The sequence below is a fragment of the Petaurus breviceps genome, unplaced genomic scaffold, assembly GCF_028583685.1.
Source record: "Petaurus breviceps papuanus isolate PSGF00001 unplaced genomic scaffold, PetGlider_PUasm1.0 89998, whole genome shotgun sequence".
NCBI lineage: Eukaryota > Metazoa > Chordata > Mammalia > Diprotodontia > Petauridae > Petaurus > Petaurus breviceps.
This window is the reverse complement of record NW_027187158.1, coordinates 1-9,236: the sequence shown is the minus strand read 5'-3', so window position 1 is coordinate 9,236 and position 9,236 is coordinate 1. Positions and strand designations below refer to the sequence as shown.

Sequence of the window (9,236 nt, the reverse complement as noted above, 5' to 3'; positions counted from 1 at the left end):
TATTTAAACACACAACAAAACTCAGAAATCAAGAGAAACTTCTGAGTTAAGCTAAAAATAAAGATTAAGAAGAAGCAGCTAGAGATGAAAACTTTGGGCTGTTGACTGGATTTTTAAAGTAAATGGTTTTGAATTTTGCTTTCAGTGAACATCCGATATTTGTTATTCTTACCTAACAATTCATCTTCTTTCCTTGTCCATAAGCTATATATACTTCAGGTAGGGGTGGACCTAGATGACCTAGAAAGTGCTTTCCAACTCTGTAATTCCATGATCTACTCAGTTATAAAGGAGATAGTGTATTAAGGAGATGCTTAACCAGGAAGAAGTGCATGAGGATCTCTTAACAGAATTTTCTAGAACAACTCTGGGCCTGATAATGACAGCAGACTCTCTCTTTACTCAGATTTCCACTAGAAAAAGAAATGATGTAGGAGACTACATATTGTCACTCCACTAATTGGAGGGTCTTAAGGACAGGACATCAGCATGAAATTTAGAAGACTAGACAAGGCAGAGCAGATGCCCCTCTGGATTTGGTTCTTACAAAAACAGAAATTCACTGAGGACTAAAAGAGAGAATTAGGTCTTAGCAAAGAGAACAACAAATTGATACAATTTGTAATACTTGGGGATGGAAAAAGAAAATTCAGAAAACTAAGAAAAGTGAAAAAACAAAGTTTGAAGTGTTGGTAAGAAGAAAATCTAAAGGACAAAAAGTAATTCAAGGATGCTTTATAAAAAAAAAAAACAGTTCTGCATACAGATTCACTTCACCATAGAGGGCAAGAGATATACCCGAAAGGTAACAGATAAACATTATTTAGTTTTAGGAGGCAAAACAAGAACTACAAGGAAAATGTCACACACTTACATAGGGAAGGAAAATTGATAGCGATGTCTGCAAATAGGCAGTGGGATTTTTTTTAAACTTCTGTCTTAAACAAACAAACAAAACTGTGATCAAATAACCAGAATGATCACTCCCTGTGAAGAAACAGCAGGAAGTGTGGTTGGAGAGTCTTTTAAAAAGTTAGACATAGGCAAATCAGAAGGACCTGATGACAGACACAAAAACACACTGAAGAATTAGCAGGTGTGCTTGTGGAACTGCTGGGATTTTGAGAACTTAAAAAGGAAGAGGATGAGTAAGTCCCTATGGACTAAAAAAGTGCAAATGATATTTTTAGTTTTTTTTAAGAAAAGGTCAGTAAGGACATTTCTAGTCATTATGGGAGCAGTTAAGCTGGATGACAGAGAAGATACTGGAACTAATCATGAATCAATTAACCTCATCCTGAAAAGCACAAATTGTTGTGGTAACGAGTATAGCTCTTCAAAAAGCCAATCGTGCCAGACCAATTAATTTCCTTTCATGATCAAATGAGAGCCCACCAAGGTAAGGGAGAAGCAAGAGCCATTTAGAACCAACAAAGTCGATCTATTAGGATTTCCATGGACAGCAAGGTTGACTAGCCATGGAAACCAGTTCCTGTAGGAAGTCATGGCTTAGAGTTGGATGCAAGCCCTGCCCGAGACCAGTTCTGGACCAGATGACCTCTGGAAATGTGGCCTACCTCTGTCATTCTAGGATTCTTATTCTAAGCACTAATCAAGTTGCTATTAAATTATGTCCAACTTGCTTGATTTCTCTAGATCTCCATTTGGAGGTCAAAATAGAAGTTTATAAAATATTCATATCCTCATTGTATGGAGAAAAAACATTTCAACAACAAAGGGGTAACAGGAAATGCAATGATGCCTTCAATTATACTTTTCTTTGACTCATATGCAAATTAAATAGAAACAATTCTTTAGCAGCCCATTTTCTATTCACTTTGAATTAAGGAAAATAAAAACCTTTTGAACACATGAGAATAAATAAGTGGAAATTTAAAAGGATTTAAATACATCCAGGCATTCCTCCAAGTCTCGTGAATGTCAATGGTGTCTGAATGTGAAATGCCCTTCCCTTGTCTTCTCCTTATTGGGCTGCTCTGTTCCAGCCCAAAGAATATAAAACTATCTTAGAAAATGTTTCATGTGGTGACTCTGGAGACAAACACTACAGTTTTTCAGCAGACAGAAATAGTTTCAGAATGTCTTTATAACAAGTGAGATGGTATAAAATATACCTCTGCTCCCTGATACTAGAGAGGAATGGACTGATCCTTCCCAACTAGCTGGTTTTATAGAGTTCTTTGCACCTTTATAGCTGTCTAAAATGCCATGTTATACCAATCTAAAGAAGAACTGGAGGCTTTCAATATTATCTCCATGCTAAGAAAATCATGAGTTTTTTGCACTCAGTAAATATTGAGGCTTGTCACTATTTGTAGCACTTGCTTCTGCTGTCAGGAAATTTCCACATTTCATTTAAGATATAAACACATATAGGTTTAGGGTTTATGGAGGAGGTGGCTTTTTTTCAAAAATAAAATAAAATTTTAAAAGTTTCTTCCATAATTTTTCTGGATGATGAGAAAAATACACCCATGGCAGAGAGAAGGGAAGGCAAAGGAAGGAGAGGTTATGGTGCCCAATGTTAGTTTCTCATTGGGTAAAGTATGCAAAGTATCATGGAAACTCAGCAAAATGCAATCCAGTTCAACACTGTTGGGGTACACTCTAGCTTCCTATTTCCTAATAATCCAAGGCTGTACCATTTCGAAGATGAATCTTCACTGAGTCAACCTCTGAAAGAAAGGGAACCCAAAAGGAATAAGATGTGCAAAGGCATTTTGTTTGTTAGTAATGTTTGCGACAAGAGAATATTATTGATGAGTCTTTATTTACTTATTTAATCATCTCTGCCTTACTTCACAATCTACCAGCATTTAAGTATCCATAAACTGGTACTCTGTTACCAGGGCTATGGCTAGAATGGTAACAGGCTCTTCTTTGCTACTCCCTGAAGACACGGGGCTACTTCTTGTCACAGTAGCCTTAGGAGCAAACCATGACCCTTTGCTTTCCTTATCCCTTGTACCCTTCCTCCAGTTGTTTTTCTCCCTCCCCTCCACCCCCCAAAAAACAAGCATTTATTTTTTCCCCCTCCTACCGTTAGAAAAAGAAAAAGAAAACCCTTGTAACAAATGCAGTGCTGAAGAAAACAGACTCCACACTGGCCATGAGAAATATGTCTCGTTCTGCAGTTTGGGGCCTTCCCCTGTCTGGAAGAGATGGATCAATAGCATGCATCATTAGTATCACTCTCCTGAAATTGTGATTGGATTGAAAAGAAAAATAAAGTGGGGAAAAAAGTTTCAGTCTGCACCCAGAGTCCATCAGTTCTCTATCTCAAGGTGAATAACATTTTACATCGTAAGAGTCCTTTGGACTTCCAGTGGAACATTGTATTGGTCAGTTTACTGAGTCTTTCACAGTTGATTATCTTTATAATATTGCTGTAAACTGTATAGACTGTTTTCCTGGTTCTCCTCATTTCATTTTGTATCAGTTCATAAGTCTTCCCAAGTTTTTCTGAAACCATCCTGCTCATCATTTCTTATAGTACAATAGTATTGCATCACATTCATGCACCATAACTTGTTCAGCCATTACCCAATTGATGGTCATCCTCTCACTTTCCAATTCTTTGCCATTCAATTTATAGCACTGCTATAAATATTTTTGCATATATGAATCCTTTTCCTTTCATCTCCTTGAGGTATAGATCTGGTAGCAGTATTTTTGGGTCAAAGAGTATGCATAATTTTATAGCCCTTTGGGCATAATTCCAAATTGTTCTTCAGAATGGATTGACCACAACTCCCCCAACAATACACTAATATTCCTATTTTCCCACATCACTTCCAGCTTTTATCATTTTTCTTTTCTCTCATGTCTTAGTCAATCTGATGGGTGTGAGGTGGTACCTAAGAGTTGCTTTATTTTACATTTCTCTAAATTATTAGTGATTTAAAGCATTTTTTCTATAACTTCTGTTAGTTTTGATCTCTTCTTAAAAATTGCCTGTTCATGTCTTTTAACCACTTATCAAATGGGGAATGTCTCCTACTTTTATAAATTTGGTTCACTTCTCTATATATTTGAGAAATGAGACATTTATCAGAGAGACTTGCTGAAAACATTTTTCCCTTTTCCCTACTCTTCTAGTTTTAGCTTCATTGGTTTTCTAATGTGTAATTAAAAGTATGGTTTGGCTACATCAAAAACAAATCATGCTAGACACTTCCTTTTTTTGACAGAGTTGCTAGATTGGCTGGTGGGTCAGGGAAATGTTAGGAAACAGGGTCAGGGAAATTCTCCATTATTTAGTCCTTTCTATTGATTTCTATATATTTTTTAACCAATACTCGAAGGTTCCACTGCTTTATAATATAGTTTGATATCTAGAAAGGTCATCCCTCTTTTTCCCCTACCTTTTCATTATTTCCCTTGATATTCTAGACCTTTTCTTTTTCTGTAAAGTATCCTTTTGATAATTTGGTGTAGCGTTAAAATGTAAATTAACTTTGGTAGCATTGACATTTTTACTATATTGGGACAACCCAACCATGAGCACTGAATATTCCTCCAGCTGTTTAAGTTGTTCTTTATTTCTTTAAGGAGAACTTTATGATTCAATCTGTACACATATTATGTGTGCTTTTTGGTAGATTGATCCCCAGATATTTTGTGCATTTTGTACTTATCTGGAGTGCAATGAAATATTCTAATTGGTCTCCTTGCTTCAGCTCTCTCCCCACTCCAATCTGTCTTCCACTCAACTGCCAAAATGATTTTCCTAAAAATCAGGTCACCCCACTGTTCAGTAAGCTCCCACTGTCTCCTTGTTACATCCAGAATCAAATATAAACTCCTCTCTTTGGTATTTAAAGCCCTTCCCTGCCTGGTCCTTTCCTACCTTTCCGGTCTTCTTATACTTTGTAAGGAGAATGCTCCACATACTTCAGTCCAACACCACCTGCATTCCTGCTCTTTGCTGCCCACAACCACCATCTTCTCCCCTCTGCACCTTTCCTGTACCTCTGTGCCTAGAATCCCCACCTACTCACTCCTTCTTAGCTTCCTTGGCTTCTGTCAAGACTCAGTTCAAATTCCCCTTCTACAGAAGACTCTTCCCAGCCCCTGCTGCTGCTAGTACCTTCCATCAGAGGTTACATTTCATCCACCCTGCATTTTCCTTGCATGTGTGTAGCTATTTATATGTTGTCTTCTTCACTAGAATGTGAGCTCCTTGAGGCCAGGGAGTGAGTTTTTCCTCTATAATGCCAGTTCTTTGCATAGTTCTTGGCACACAACAAGCACTTAATAAATGCTTGCTGACTGACTGACCAATGCTTCTAGAGTGGTGATAATGCTTAAAATGTAGGGATTTTTGAGGGGTGTAGCTATCAAAAGGAGGGGAAAAAGTAAGCACCACTGACCAGAGACAGAGAAAGTAAGAGAAAAAGATGGGAAAGGTAAGCAGTAAGAAGAAGCCCCAGAGGGTAAGTGTTATCTGCCCAGTGATTTCAGAACACTATTTACAAGGCTGGGTTAAACCTGAATGGTTCAAAGGGGTTGATTTCATTGAGAGAAACTATGCCTCCCACAAGATATCCTAACTCAGATAAAGTGACCCTGGCCTGTACAAATGAGTAAAAGGCTAAAGAGAGATCCAAACAGATACTTCTAGGCATTCTGCCAAGTTCCTCAAACTGAATTCTTCTGAGCACGGAAGTGCAAAACTGTCTGAATTTCAAATGCCCCTCTCTTCTCCTCTCCTCTCCTCTCCTCCTTTACCCAGTGACCACCTTGAACACAATAATTCCTGAAATGTATCTCAGATGAGGGATGGCCATGTGTAATCAGCTTAGACTGTCAGATTTAATTTGACTATCAGAGTTCTTCTCAAGATTATTTGGATCAATGGAACTGTCCATGAAGTCTTCCCAGATTGCCACAGTTTATATTCTCTCTCTCCTTACTATGAATTACTGTGGTGTTTATATATCTATCTCATACAATTTAACACTTAAAGGATTTAAAATGGGGGATAGAACATGTCTATACATATCTTTATACATCTCTCCATATATATACATACATATATACACACACTTACACATGTATATACACATATATACTCTCCATATATATATGTTATATATATGGAGAGAGATACATATCTTTCTCCATTCTCTCTCCGTATATAGATATATGGAGGGAGAGAGAGACAGAGAGAGAGAGAACATATACAAAATAGATTCAAATTAATTTTGGGAGGAAGTACACTAAACAGCTAACGGATTGGAAAAGGCTTCATGAAGGAAGCGTGACCTAAGGTTAATCAAATAACAGAATATTGAATTTTCTGGCCAGAATATGTTGATTCGTTATTAAGACTCTATCTCACTATAGAAAACAGTGAATATTCTCCAATGTACTCTGGGGCTTATTTATTTATATGTATCTATAATCTGGTGTTGATCCTTTCATTGGTCCATTTAAGAAGTATGATCTTGGTAACCTTTTTATATCTATTGATGTAATTAATCCACAGCAGCCAAAGTAGTACGTCTTTCCATTTCATTTTCTGATAATTCATTAGCCACTAAACACTGTCTGTCCCTTTCAATAAGAAAGTTTTCCTACACTTTGAGTAAAGCTTGAAGTCCTCATTCAAAACTATCACAACAATCTAATCTCTTTTACCAAATCAAACAATTATGGGCTTTTAGCTGATTTGATTTTTGTTTCTGAGTCTGGACTTACTTTTGGACAATCTTGGGTTTCCTCTGGGGTGGCATTCCAATTTTCAAAGCTTTACCTTTCTAAAATGATGATTGGCTTGACTGCCCAACTCCCAAAGTCACAATATGGTTGTACTGAAAAACTGGTCCATCAGCTTTTCAATCTGAGAGACAATACAAATTGAGAATATTAATTATACTTTTCCTATGATAGACCATTCAACAAGATTCATTAAGCATCTACCATGTTCTAGGTGCTGTGCTAGAAAATAGGGATGCATATGGCTGGGTGATAAGGTCAGGTGAAGATTTGGGGTGAGGTTCATGAAATTTAGTCAATTAACAATCTCAACTTAGTCAATGACATCATACTTTGGGTTTCAATTATTCTTATTTGGAGTCTTTCATCTATTGATTCATTCGTTCAATAAATACTGAACAGTTAAATGTGTAAGTAACTGTTCATGTAGAGACACTTCCTCAATCAAACGTATCTGTGAGATGGCTAACTCTTGGTAGTGCCGTACTAACAGGTCACAATCTATGAGGAAGAGATGGAGAAGAATAAGGAAAACAACATAAGACTTCAGGAGAAGCTCCAAATATCTCAGGAACAACTTACCTTGGCTGAAGACAGGATCTTCTCCCTGGAAAGCAATTTAAACCTTTACAAGGATAAGTATCAAGCAGCCGTGAATAGCCTTGAATTGCTGGAGTGTCAGATGAAGGCCTTGGAGGGAGATGTCAAAACCGTCTCAGTTCAGGTAAGGCACAGACCACCCCCGTTCACTGCAACCAAACCCAAAGGATCTTTGTGGTCACAAGCACATGCAGGGCTCTTAAGTTGCTGCTTTGAGCAAACCCTGTGGTTCTTGGGGGAGCACCAAACCTTTTGCCAGAAAAGGCCTCTCCTTGAATTTTCAAACAATCTTTTGAACGGTAGTTCTTCTGTGCTCTCAAAACAGTTAAAATCTCCTCCTTGAAACTAACATGCTTATTTCAAGAATCCCTACTGCAGGGAAGGGCTGTCTTAACCCATTAAGGAATATAGAAAATGACCAAAACAGGTACCTGAATCTCCCATACCCCCATAGAAAGAAGCAAGGTCCTCTACTCAATACAAATGCACAGATGGCAAGAGGTGGATAGATCAGACAGAGTGAGCAGGAGACAGAACTGAAATTCCTGTATCATGTTCTCACTTCCCCAGCTAACAACCCTTCATTTTGGGAGAGTCTCTTACCTTCTCTGGGCTTCAGATTCATTGGTAGTGAATTGGTAATGATTTAACAATCATTTGGTAAAATAGAAATAATGGTACAGCCAGTCCTTGATTGTCTATACACATATTACCACTAAATAATTATCTCTTTAGAAAATTTATCCTTCACCATACTGCTGGGCTACTTTCCCTCACTATACTGCAAATATAGTGAGATATATATATATATATCACACACACACATACATAGTGAGTGCAAATTAATTTTAAAATCAGCCTAAGTAAAACCTTGTAAGGTAAGCCAACTTCAGTGGGGATGGATGGGGCAAAGTAGGAATACCCATACACTGCAATCCAAAGTGATAGATAAATGACTTGGATAACTTGCTATTATTCACTCTATGAATCATCACTCTTCCCTACAAAGAGTACAGAAAGTTAGTCTTCATAGAGCACTTCAGATCATCTTTAAAAAAAAAATCAAACTGAATGTTGTAAAGCAAATATTAATTAATTAGATTTTTTTTAATCATCTAGGAAATGCTAGGTCACAACCTATAAAAAGTATCTATTTCTCCCATCTCCTGTTGTGCCTTTCTTTGGTGAAACCCTTCACTCAATGATGGACATTTTTGTACCTGGGCATAACCTTTATATCCTGGTGACTCTTAACTCCTGTAGATCATCATCTAAAACTCATTCCAAACCTGTACCACCCAATTCCTCATTCCCATCCCCCTTAACCCTCCCCCTCCAAAGTTTTGACCTAACTCCATTTAGCCCTTCCACTGTGCCCTCTAGAATGCTTGTTCCATAAGCGACAAACTTACCTTCACCTTAAATCTTTTCCTTTCCTCCTCCTTCCATCTACTAGCTCTTACTGAAACCTGCCCCCCGATGACACAGCCTCCCTGGCCACCCTTTCCAGCATTGACTGAAGCTTTACTCATTCTCAGTTCACTGGTCAAGGTGGAGGAGTAGGAATACTCCTTGTTTTCCATTGCTACTTCCATGTTCTCCCTCCTCCTCTATCACTAAGTAACCTTTCTCTCCTTTAAATATCTTTTAATCTCTTCCTTTAAATATCTTCATATCTACAACCCAATCAAAATCTTGGTAGCTATTGTCTACCGGCCCCCAGGTCATTCCCTGTTCTTCCTCAGTGAGTTTGATACCTGGCTCTCAGTTTTTCTGTCCTGCCCTCATACTGCAGGACTGCAACAAACATATTGATTCTTCCTCAAATATGCTAACCACTCATTTCCTCCACCTATTTACCTCCCATGAGCTACTCCTCCTCCCAACTTCAGCCA

General features: G+C 37.9%; 1 long non-coding RNA gene across 1 annotated transcript; it reads right to left on the bottom strand.

The window, feature by feature from the left end:
• Positions 1-734: 734 nt before the first annotated feature.
• LOC138176576 (uncharacterized) lies at positions 735-9,229 on the bottom strand. The gene is made up of 2 exons (XR_011172346.1): positions 4,416-9,229; positions 735-4,385 (listed from the first exon to the last, which is right to left on the bottom strand). It is a non-coding gene; the product is annotated as an uncharacterized lncRNA (long non-coding RNA).
• Between the last annotated feature and the right edge of the window lie 7 nt (positions 9,230-9,236).